The sequence below is a fragment of the Bubalus kerabau genome, chromosome 23 (assembly GCF_029407905.1).
Source record: "Bubalus kerabau isolate K-KA32 ecotype Philippines breed swamp buffalo chromosome 23, PCC_UOA_SB_1v2, whole genome shotgun sequence".
Taxonomy (NCBI): Eukaryota; Metazoa; Chordata; class Mammalia; order Artiodactyla; family Bovidae; genus Bubalus; species Bubalus kerabau.
The window spans coordinates 24,911,299-24,924,432 of record NC_073646.1 but is presented as its reverse complement, the minus strand read 5'-3'; positions in this window follow the sequence as shown (position 1 = coordinate 24,924,432).

The following is a 13,134-nucleotide window of genomic DNA, read 5'->3' as shown; positions in this document are numbered from 1 at the left end:
AACCTAGACAGCGCGTTAAAAAAACAGAGACCTCACTTTGCTGACAAAGGTCCATATAGTCAAAACTATGGTTTTTCCGGGAGTCATGTATGGATATGAGATTTGGACCAGAAAGAAGGCCGAGTGCTGAAGAATTGATGCTTAAGAGCTGTGGTGCTGGAGAAAACTTTTGAGAGTCCCTTGGACAGCAAGGAGATCAAACCAGTCAATCCTAAAGGAAACCAGTCCTGAGTATTCATTGGAAGGACTGATGCTGAAGCTGAAGCTCCAATACTTTGGCCACCTGATGCAAAGGCCTGACAATAGAAAAGACCCTGATGCTGGGAAAAATGAGGGCAAGAGGAGAAGAGGACGACAGAGGATGAGATGATTGGATGGCATCACTGACTCAATGGACATGGGTTTGAGAAAACTCCAGGACATAGTGAAGGACAGGGAAGCCTGGCTTGCTGCAGTTTATGGGATCGCAAAGAGTGGGACACAGTTTAGTGACTGAACAACAACAATGATGCTCCTGGAAAATCTCAAAAATGTGTTCTCTCTCCCCTCGTAGAACAAAAATACTAACCTAATCACACATATATGGTATGTTGAATTATGCAGGAAGCTGTATCAATTAAGAAGTAATGCTAAACTTTCATATTTTTATTTTTTAGGCATGTAATTATTCTAGAAATTACATGAAATTCCTAAAAATCTGATAGGTTTTAACATAATGTTGTCATCATTTTTATCTTAAAATGTTGTACATCACTAAATAACTATACTTCCTTATGAAATAAGCTCTAACAATGGACATTTTTTAGTCTTTCATCGTTTGCCAACAGCTATCGTGGCTCAGCTGGTAAAGAATCTGCCTGCAATGCCGGAGACTTAGGTTTGATCCCTAGGTTGGGAAGATCCCCTGGAGAAGGGAATAGCTACCCACTCCAGTTTTCTGGCCTGGAGAATTCCATGGACTATATAGTCCATGGAGTGGCAAAGTGTCAGAGACGACTGAGCGACTTTCACTATTGTTTTACTCAGGTGCTTTTACAAAAGCTTCCTGCAAATGTGTTTAATATTTAGAGAATTTCATGGAAAGAAATCTAATAAATACTCTAGAATAAAAGTTTCTGATAACCTTTAAGCTATACCACTGAGCTGGGTAAGAATTTACATAATTCTAATGGAAAAAAGCATGGCTTCATAAACCTTCTAAGAAAAGAAGAAAAATTAATTACATAGGATTAAATGAACAAAGAGGATGATTATAATCTTTATGACATTTATTTTAAATATTTCTGATTCTTTACTTGCTTGTTTTCCAGATATAAAGAGGCCTTTCCTCTTAAACTAATGAAACTATAAGAATTTGGTAAATTATACCTCCATAAGTAGAATTAATACATTTAAAATTTTCTCCCTACCTGATCCCTCCAGAACTTGCAAACTTGTATGTATTGCAAGTGAGTATTCTTATTTTTATGATCAGATCAGATCAGTCGCTTAGTCGTGTCTGACTCTTTGCGACCCCATGAATCACAGCAGGCCAGGCCTCCCTGTCCATCACCAACTCCCGGAGTTCACTCAGACTCACGTCCATCGAGTCAGTGATGCCATTCAGCCATCTCATCCTCTGCCGTCCCCTTCTCCTCCTGCCCCCAATTCCTCCCAGCATCAGGGTCTTTTCCAATGAGTCAACTCTTTGCATGAGGTGGCCAAAGTACTGGAGTTTCAGCTTTAGCATCATTCCTTCCAAAGAAATCCCAGGGCTGATCTCCTTCAGAATGGACTGGTTGGATCTCCTTGCAGTCCAAGGGACTCTCAAGAGTCTTCTCCAACACCACAGTTCAAAAGCATCAATTCTTCGGCGCTCAGCCTTCTTCACAGTCCAACTCTCACATCCATACATGACCACAGGACATGCTTATTTACACAAATCAGTAAGAATCTCTTCTCTATATAACAGAACACAATTAGAAATACTGATTGCATTACCAAAGTTTAGGGATATAATATTTGCAAGAGACATGGGTTCCCTGGAAGCTCAGTTGGTAAAGAATCCACCTGCAATGCAGCAGAGCCTGGTTCGATTCCTGGGTTTGGAAGATCCCCTGGAGAAGGGAACGGCTACCCACGCCAGTATTCTGGCCCGGAGAATTCCATGGACAGAGGAGCTGGGCAGGCTACAGTACATGGCGTCAGAGAGTCGGACGTGACTGAGCGACTTTCACTTTCTTCACTTGCACTTTTCTTTGTATAGATTCAGATAGGACCAGACAACTTTAACAAACTAGAAAGGCCCTTTAAAAAACAGCCTTGTAGCTTTCTTACAGAGTTCCCAGCAGCCTTATCAGGTGAATAAGGGAGGTCACTTCCTGGCAGGTACAGAAACCTCAAGATATTTTAGGGACCTTAGAAGGAAGGAATTCCCACAAACTTAGAGGTATTGCAGGTGGTTCTCATGAATGATTCTTGACTTGGCTTCCTGCCTCAAGATGTATTTAAAATTTCAATTTGAAATCCTTTATGAAAAATTCCACAAAGCATATTTAAAGAGCCTATATGTTCAATCACTAATGTGATATAAATAAAATGTCTAAATTACTTGAAACTAAACTTCTTTTGCTCAGTTGTGTCCGACTCTTTGCGACCCCATGAATCGCAGCACCCCAGGCCTCCCTGTCCATCACCAACTCCCAGAGTTCACTCAGACTCACGTCCATCGAGTCAGTGATGCCATCCAGCCATCTCATCCTCTGGCATCCCCTTCTCCTCCTGCCCCCAATCCCTCCCAGCATCAGAGTCTTTTCCAATGAGTCAACTCTTCACATGAGGGGGCCAAAGTACTGGAGTTTCAGCTTTAGCATCATTCCTTCCAAAGAAATCCCAGGGCTGATCTCCTTCAGAATGGACTGGTGGGATCTCCTTGCAGTCCAAGGGACTCTCAAGAGTCTTCTCCAACACCACAGTTCAAAAGCATCAATTCTTCAGTGCCCAGCTTTCTTCACAGTCCAACTCTCACATCCATACATGACCACTGGAAAAACAATAGCCTTGACTAGATGGACCTTTGTTGGCAAAGTAATGTCTCTGCTTTTCAATATGCTATCTAGGTTGGTCATAACTTTTCTTCCAAGAAGTGAGTGTCTTTTAGTTTCATGGCTGCAATCACCATCTGCAGTGATTTTGGAGCTCCCAAAAATAAAGTCTGACCCTGTTTCCACTGTTTCCCCATCTATTTCCCATGAAGTGATGGGACCGGATGCCATGATCTTCATTTTCTGAATGTTGAGCTTTAAGCCAACTTCTTCACTCTCCTCTTTCACTTTCATCAAGAGACTTTTTAGTTCCTCTTCACTTTCTGCCATAAGAGTGGTGTCATCTGCATATCTGAGGTTATTGAGATTTCTCCCAGCAATCTTGATTCCAGTTTGTGCTTCTTCCAGTCCAGTGTTTCTCATGATGTACTCTGCATGGAAGTTAAATAAGCAGGGTGACAATATACAGCCTTGATGTACTCCTTTTCCTATTTGGAACCAGTCTGTTGTTCCATGTCCAGTTCTAACTGTTGCTTCCTGACCTGCATACAGATTTCTCAAGAGGCAGGTCAGGTGGTCTGGTATTTCCATCTCTTGAAACTTCTTTTGTAAGCAAATTACACTTAAGTTGCTTATCTTTGGTAAAAATGAGGGAAAGAGAAAATAATTATGTATTCACCTGTATGGATATTAGATTCTAGTACTTAGTACTGGCTTTTAAGGTTCTGTTTTCTACCTGTAAACTAGACTGGATACTGCATCCTTCTAATTTTCTCCTGTATTTGGGTACAATTCTTCAAAATAAAGTTTCCAATTTCTTTTCTCACCCCTTTGACTTGGAATCAAGAACTATAAGTACCCTTTTTTCTGAAACCTTGCAAACCAAACTGGAACAACTTGATATAAACTTGAGAAAAATCACCACAGTAGTTCATGTACAGATAATCTTCATGGGTGTTGCTATATTGGGCCACTCAGAAAAGATCACCAGGTACCTTCGAACCCAAATCTAGGAAGATCTATTAGTTTGCCACTCCCTGCCTCACTCCATCTAAAGATGTTTCCAGCTGGACATCTAGAAATCTTCTCAACCGCCTCTCTTCAGACCTCAGAACCGAGGATTATGGTTCGTTCTAATCATTAACAACGTATTAAACACCTGATTGCTTGCATCATAAAAGTGAAAGTGAAAGTGAAGTCACTCAGTCGTGTCCGACTCTTTGCGACCCCATGGACTGTAGCCTACCAGGCTCCTCCCTCCATGGGATTCTCCAGGCAGGAATACTGGAGTGGGTTGCCATTTCCTTCTCCAGGGGATCTTCCCGACCCAGGGATTGAACCCTGGTTTCCCACATTCCAGGCAGACGCTTTAACCTCTGCGCCACCAGGGAAGCCCCGCTTGCGTCATAGTACTACCAAAAACTCGGCCACTGTGCAACAGTGCTGAGTCAAAACTTGGAGACAGAGTTTTGGGTGAGGTAGAAAAGAATAGCTCTATTGCTTTACCAGGCAAAGAGAGATACAGTGGGCTCAGGTCCTCAAAATGATGTGCCCCAACCTGGGGTATTTGGCGAGGAGCTTTATAGTAATTGGAGAAGGAAATGGTGACCCACTCCAATATTCCTGCCTGGAGAATCCCAGGAATGGAGGAGCCTGGTAGGCTACAGTCTATGAGGTTGCAAAGAGTCAGACACGACTGAGCGACTTCACTTCACTTCACTTTATAGTAACGGGCTTCACTGGTGGCTTAGCTGGTAAAGAATCCGCCTGCAATGTGGGAGACCTGGGTTCAGTCCCTGGTTTGGGAAGATTCCCTGGAGAAGGGAACAGGGAATGGCTACCCATTCCAGTATTCTGGCCTGGAGAATTCCATGGGCTGTACAATCCATGGGGTGGCAAAGAGTAGGACATGACTTTCACTTTAAAGCAATGGTTCAAGGACTCAAGGGAGGGGTTGCTGATAAGGATCAGGGTGTGTGCAGGGCCTCCATTCCTTTAATTTGGCCTCAGGTGGTCTCCTAATGAGCTTGTGTTGTACATCCTTCATTTATTGGGGATTTTAGTTCTGCAGAAGAGCTCAAAGGCAATGTTGTGTGTATTCCTTGAGGTGGAATCACAACATCGCCCCAAGTAACATTATGGTTTATTGGCTGATCCTCCCTTGTCTCTGCATCCCCTCCCTTCCCTGATTAACCTCTGTTTTAACCTGCCATTTGGAACTCAGGGGAAGTCATGGAAGCTGGAAACTTCCTTACTACAAAGGAGGGACATAGTAAGGCTTCTGTGCCTAGGAGCCCCACACCACCCTGCTCAGTTTCAACAGGCCTAACTTTGGATGGCTACCTACATTACTATCACATCAAATGAGCTTAAATGAACCTAGTGTCAGGACTAAGAGACTGATTTGGCGAGCTAAAACAATCCACAAACTCGACTTCTGGACAGAAACTTCTTGGAAAAGAAAAAGAAAGTTAAAAGTGAAAGTTAAGTTGCTCAGCTGTGTCCGACTCTTTGCGATCCCATTGATTATAGCCTACCAGGCTTCTCTGTCCATGGGATTTTCCAGGCAAAAGTACTGGAGTGGGTTGCCATTTCCTTCTCCAGGGGATCTTCCTGACCCAGGGATCAAACCTGGGTCTCCCACATTATAGGCAGATGCTTTTACCATCTGAGCCACCAGGAAAGTCTTGGAGAAGTTTCAAAGGCAGGATTATTAAGGAGCAAAATTTGCTGCCCCAAAATGTGTCTCTTTGGCATGAGGATTATTTTAGGCTATTTTTTTTTTTTTTTTAAGAAACAGAAACCCCAGGTAGTCTTTCATTTTACCTCCCCTGTAAATACCTAAAAGGACTAACATAAAGAGCTGGGTCCAGGAAGAGCACTATCACCAGAGATAATCTATAAAGAATATGGGTTAGGCATAGTAGGGAGAACTCAGGGCCAGAAAACCAAAGTCTTCTCTGAGTCCCGCTGTCTCTGCATGGAATAGAAAACATTTGTTTACCAAATATTTGCTTTGCCATCTCCACCTGAATTGCCTTCTTCCCATTCCTGTCAACTACAAATTGGTGTTTGCCAAGGGCATTTGCCATTTGGGCTTCCCCGGTGGCTCAGACAGTAAAGCATCTGCCTGCAATGTGGGAGACCCGGGTTCGATTCCTGGATTGGGAAGATCCCCTGGAGAAGGAAATGGCAATCCACTCCAGCACTCTTGCCTGGAAAATCCCACAGATGGAGAAGCCTGATAGGCTACAGTCCATGGGGTAGCAAAGAATCAGACCCAACTGAGCGACCTCACTTTCTATGAAAATTGAATCCTGTGCTGCTAAAGCTATTGACCTTTGACACGCCCTGAAGGAAGTGCAGGCTGGAGAATGAGGCACTTTTCCTCCAGTTTTACTGGAGCACGTCAAGGATTTAGCTCAGACAGTAAAGAGTCTGCCTGAAATGCAAGAGACATGACTTAGTGACTAAACCACCACCAAAACTGGAGAAGTAGGTCTTTAGATAGATATTTTCAGAAACTGATTTCATGATCCTTACCCTTGCATGTCCTCATATCTAGAAAAACAATTAATCACTTCATGGTGATTAGCTCCTCATGAAAGTGAAAATGTTAGTTGCTCAGTCATGTGCAACTGTTTTTCGACCCCATGAACTGTAGCCTGCCAGCCTCTTCTGTCCATGGGATTTCCCAGGCAAGAATGCTGGAGTGGGTAGCAGCTATACTCTTTCCAGGAGACCTTCCCAACCCAGGGATTGGCCCCAGGTCTCCTGCATTACAGGCAGATTTCTTACCATATGAGCCAACAGCTCCTCATGCCTAGCAGGAAACCTTTTATAAGATGAATGCTTGATTGTGTGAACTCTCCCTTCAACAAAATCACATATATTGACCTTCGCCCTCTAGCTCTTGGGAGCAGTTTATCAGAGCTAGCTGAGATGCTGTCTCCCAGGCTGCAGTCCTCATTTTGCTCCCAAATGAAACTTAACTCACAACTCTCACGTTGTGTATCTTTTTTAGTCAACATTCTGAACAGCCACCCCTTTCTTCTTTCAGATGGCATACAAACCTTAATCACATAAATTGCCCTTGGTCTCATTTTTCTTATGGGGCTCCAGAATATACATAATCAAATTTATTTTTTCTTCTGTCCACCTATCTTATGTCAATTTAATTATTTGACCAGCTAGAGGAACCTAAAAACGGTAGAGAGTAATTTTTTTTTCCTTCCCTAACACCAGCTGTCCTGCCTCTAGAGAAACCTATATGCAGGTCAGGAAGCAACAGTTAGAACTGGACATGGAACAACAGACTGGTTCCAAATAGGAAAAGGAGTATGTCAAGGCTGTATATTGTCACCCTGCTTATTTAACTTCTATGCAGAGTACATCATGAGAAACGCTGGGCTGGAAGAAGCACAAGCTGGAATCAAGATTGCCAGGAGAAATCTCAATAACCTCAGATATGCAGATGACACCACCCTTATGGCAGAAAGTGAAGAGGAACTCAAAAGCCTCTTGATGAAAGTGAAAGAGGAGAGTGAAAAAGTTGGCTTAAAGCTCAACATTCAGAAAACGAAGATCATAGCATCCGGTCCCATCACTGCATGGGAAATAGATGGGGAAACAGTGGAAACAGCGTCAGACTTTATTTGTTTGGGCTCCAAAATCACTGCAGATGGTGACTGCAGCCATGAAATTAAAAGATGCTTAGTCCTTGAAAGGAAAGTTATGACCAACCTAGATAACATATTCAAAAAGAGAGACATCACTTTGCCAACAAAGGTCCGTCTAGTCAAGGCTATGGTTTTTCCCGTAGTCACGAATGGATGTGAGAGTTAGACTATGAAGAAAGCTGAGCACCGAGGAATTGATGCTTCTGAACTGTGGTGTTGGAGAAGACTCTTGGGAGTCCCTTGGACTTCAAGGAGATCTAACCAATCCATTCTAAAGGAGATCAGTCCTGGGTGTTCATTGGAAGGACTGATGCTAAAGCTAAAACTCCAATACTTTGGCCACCTCATGCAAAGAGTTGACTCATTGGAAAAGACTCTGACGCTGGGAGGGATTGGGGGCAGGAGGAGAAGGGGACGACAGAGGATGAGATGGCTGGATGGCATCACCAACTCAATGGACATGAGTCTGAGTGAACTCCAGGAGTTGGTGATGGACAGGGAGGCCTAGGGTGCTGCAATTCATGGGGTTGCAAAGAGTTGGACATGACTGAGCGGCTGAACTGACTGACTGAACACACCTAACAGTGCTATTTGTGGGAAAGTCACTTAGACTTGCTTAGCCTTAGTGTTCTAAAGCAAAATAGGATGCTAGCACTTATATAACTAGGAAAATTGCGTGAATGAATTCTATCACTGGTCTTAGTAATAAAATCTTGCAGAACTCTGTGGGGCTTCTGGACACAGAAATTTTTCTGTGTCCCCATATCTTGTTTGTAGGTCAAGGGATACACATAATAGTATATTTGACCTCTTCTGCAGAACTAAAACCCCCCAAAAATGGAAGATGCTAACTACTTGATGAAGCAGTCTTCAGAGACGATCAGGAGACCACTTGAGGCCAGATTAAAGGAACCACAGAAGCTCCTCAGGACATCACCTGAGGCCAGACCAAAATAATACAAGCCCTGAACACAATCTGATCCTTATGACCTGCTCTTGAATCAATCATTGCTACAGAACTCCTCACCTATTCCTCCCTCTCCCCCCACCAAGTTTGGACACATAGTTTTTGAGGCACAAGCTGACTGTGTTCCCCGTTGCCTGGCAAAGCAATATTCTCTTCTACTTCAACCAAAACTCTGTCTCTGCGATTTTATTAGGCACTGGTGCAGCCACCTAGCTTGCGGCATCTGGATCAGCTGTCTTTTCCACAGTGTTGACACACAACTCATGATCAATAGAAGGTAGTGATTATTGTTAGGTTGCCTGTTCTGAGCTTGTTTATTCTTAGATGGGTTTCTTGCCCATCCTTTGCTCTGTTCTACATTTCAGGGGGGACTTCCTATTCCTAGCTTCTGAAGATAAGCAGAGTATGACACCCCAAAATATGCCTCTTTAGCATAAGAATTATTTTGAGCTGGTTATTTTTAAGACACTAGAAAAGCTCTAAAATCCAAGTAAAAGTTACCCTTTTATAAAAGATATTTACATTCATAAGGGTAATTTCTATTTATAAGAGTGTTGTTACCTGAAAACTAGGCTTGCCTCTTGGTAGGTGTTAAGCTGATCGACTCAATCAATCCAAAGTGTGGGAGAAGGAAAAATGTATTATGACTTGCAGCAAGAAAGGAGAACACTGGGGCTCTTTCCCAAAGCAGTGTCTCCCCGACAGCAAAATTAAGGAAGTTTTAAGGGAAGGGCATGGGCTTCTCTGGTAGCTCAGTCAGTAAAGAGTCAGCCTGCAATGCAGGAGACCTGGGTTCGATCCCTGAGTCGGGAAGATCCCCTGGAGAAGGAAATGGCAAACCACTGTAGTATCCTTCCCTGGAAAATCCCATGGAGAGTGGAGCCTGGTGGGCTATAGCCCATGGAGTTGCAAAGAGTCAGGCACTACTGTGTGACTAACACTTGAAGGGAAGAAAAGGAAAAAGTGGAGGAGAATTCAGCTTAGAATTGGGGCAAAGGTCAGAAGATTGGTGTTAGGAGGGCCAACATCCTCATTCCATTCAGCACCTGGGTGGGGGTCTCAGTTCCTGCAGAGCTCAAACATTCATATTCCTTGAGGAACCAGGGCCCTGCCCCAAGGCTGCACTGCTGCTTCCTGACTGCTCCTCCTTCTCTGCCTTCTCTCTCTTCCCTGATTAGCAGCTGTTTGAATCTGCCCTTTGGAATTCAGGGAAGGTCTAGGACCCTGACTGAAACTTACTTCCTACAAAGAACAAACAGGGGACTCAGAGAGGATTTGTACTAGGAGTCCCTCAGGGTCCTGCTTGTTTTCAATGTCTCTTTTTTCTGTATCACTGGCGAGGAAGATGATCAAATCTCTAGCAACTTATCAATAAAGAAGGAAGTAAATTAAATCTGATTAACAATCTTTCCCTTGTTTATTGTGCTTTTCCTGGTCACCTCCCATAACTGGCCTTCCTTTTGCCTGCATCATATTTTGGTATTTAAGGTGATGGCTTTTGGCCATTTCAACTAAAATGATGCACGACATGAGAGTTGGGACTTAAGTTTTACTGGGGGCAAAATGAGGACGGCAGCCTGGATGACAGCACCTCAGATAGCTCTGAGAGCCTGCTCCAAAGAGGCAGAGGGGGGAAGGTCAATATGTGATTTTGTGAAGTGCAATCAAAAACTTACTTTACAAAGGGTTTTCTGCTCTTCATGTGGAGCTGATGTCATCATGAAAGGATTTAGTGATTTTCTAGATGTGAAGAGATACAAGGATTGGGATCATGAAATCAGTGCCTGAAGATACCTATCTAAAAACCTATTCCACCAGTTTCCCTGGAGCACAGAGTGCCTCACTCTCCACCCTGCATTCCCCTCTGGGGGTGTTGAAGGCTGGCAGTCACAGGAGCACAGAGTTCCGTCTCCGGCAGAGGCAGATGGCAAACGTCCTTGTTGTCGTTGTTCATGGCAAATGTTCTTGGCAAGTGCCAATTTGTCATTGACAGCCATTTGGGGGAGTTACTATTTTTCTGGATATCTCCCATGTGTACATGTTATTAAACTTCTTTTTGTTCTCTTCTTAATCTGTCTTGTATTACAGCAAGTGTCTCAGTCAAGAAACTAGGTTAGGTGGAAAGTTATTTTTCCTCCTCTGTACTTCTAATGCAGCTGAATTCCTATTCAGCTTGGTCAAATCCAGGCACTGGCGGGATGTGGAGAAAGGAGACGCAGGTTGCTTCCCCATATCTGCTCTGTGTAGATGGCTTCTGAGGCAGGAGCTGTGTACCTTCTATGGCTCTGCTCTTCCCAGGCAGATCCATCACGGTTCTAGATTCTGCCATGTGCCCCTAAATTCTGGTGACACCACCTCTTCTTTTTGCCTCTCTGGCCTAGAGTTAGGACCAACATCCTGCTGTATCTCATCTCTGGGTCACTTCATCATCTTAGGTTTGGTCTCAGCATCTCTTGTCCACATAAATAATTCCCTCCATTTTATTCCTTCCATTTTAAATGCTTCAAGTCATTTCTGTCTTCCTGCTTAAATACAGACTAATAATTGTATTATCATTCGTGAGGATTTTAGGACTCTCAATTCAAAAAACATGGATCCAATTTCTGACCCCTAGTTCATCATGGATTTACTTGTGTGGCCTTGGCCAAGGCAATAAATAGCACTGTTCTCCCAGTTGTAAGAAAAAGGTGTGCAGAGGGCTGCTATTGGACTAGAAGCCTACTTCCAAGACTTGGACTCATTTGCTTTTTCATCATTAGTCTTACTAACATATATCTCCATTCTCTTTACCACCGGCATCTGCTTGCATAGTTTTTCTAGGTGGCTAAGCCAATTACGGAGTAAACTGGACTGGATCCAGGTTGTGGAGAATGAACGGAGTGGCTGAGCAAGGTGGAGGCGGCCTCCTCATCCCATACCTAGGGGAAGACCAGACAGAGAGGGTCCTCAGACCACACACAAGGCTTGACCTGCTCTTGGAGAGGTTGCTGGCTCTTCATTCAGCTACCCTAAGGCACACAGCCAGCAGCCCTGCTGGCTCCGTGAACATCCTAGGTTGAAAAACCTAGAAATAGGAACACTCCCACCTGAGTTAATTAAGATTTCAGCTTCCAGCAGATGCTTCTGTGACTATGGGAAAAAAACACACACACACACAAAAAAAACCCCAATTTTGTTATTCCTGAACTCTTCCTTCTCTTCCTGTAGATATGCTGTCTTGAGACTCTAGTGGAAGCAACACTGATTCTGACTCAGTTTTCACTGACCATCATAACAAGCATGGAGCACTTACAAGCATAACAGTAACATTATTGACAATAATAATAATCCAAGCTGTCACTTCCTAAATGTTTCCTATGTTGCAGGCACCTGGTCAGGAACATTTGAACTAAACACCTCATTTAATCCTCACTACAACCTAAAAGCAAAATAAATCCCATGTTCCACACTTTCAGAAGAAACTCATCTTAGGAGTAGTCATGTCACAGCTCAAATGCTTGTCACCTTATCACGGAGAATTCCCTGACCCACCTTGTCTGAAATAGAATCCACTCACATAGAACCACATGTTCACAGATGTAGTTTTCACCTCATCTGTTCTATTTCTTGTCAAAATTTTCATCACTAACCAACACTTAGGTTCATTTTTTATTGCTCAACTTTTCCCACTGGAATATGGATTCTGAGAAGCATGGGGTCCAGGCACAGGCCTGATGGAATCAGATAGGAGGAGAGCTGTTTATTCAGAAATGTTTACCGAGCACTGACTCAGTGGTAAGGTTTGTCAGCTACAGATCGGCACTTGCCATGGGCACTTGCCATCTACCTCTACAAGGATTAAAATCCAATGCTGCTGCAGCTGCTGGCATGCAACACCCCCTGAACGGAGTTCAGAGTGGAGATCAGGAATGAGGGCACTTTTTGTGCTCTGGAAAAAACTGGCAGAGCAGATCTTCAGATAGTTATCTTCAGGAGCTGATTTTATGTGCCCAGTTCTTGCATCTCTTCATATATAGAAAAGCACTAAATTCCTTTGTGGGGACATTTGCTTCTCATGACTTAGCAGAAACTTTCTGCAAAAATATGTGCTTGATTACATGCATTCCCTCTTCACTAAAATCACATATATGCTGAACTTCCCTTACCTCTTAGGAGCAGTTTCTCAGACCTATCTGAGATGCTCTGTCCCAGGCTATAGTCCTCATTGTGCCCCATATAAAACTTAACTCACAGCTCTTACATTGTGCTTTTTTTCTTTTATTTAACCTCAGCAGTCTTATTTCAGGTGCTAGAAATCAGTAGGTGAAAAGGAAGATGACATTGTCCCTGACTTCATGGAACTCTCATCTCCACACTGTGCCCAAGATCCTGAAGCCAGGACCTTAATACAAGCCCGTCTGAGCTCCAAGCCCACGTATTTCCATATTATATAGATGGCGGCACACATGTGCATCCTTTGGACAAT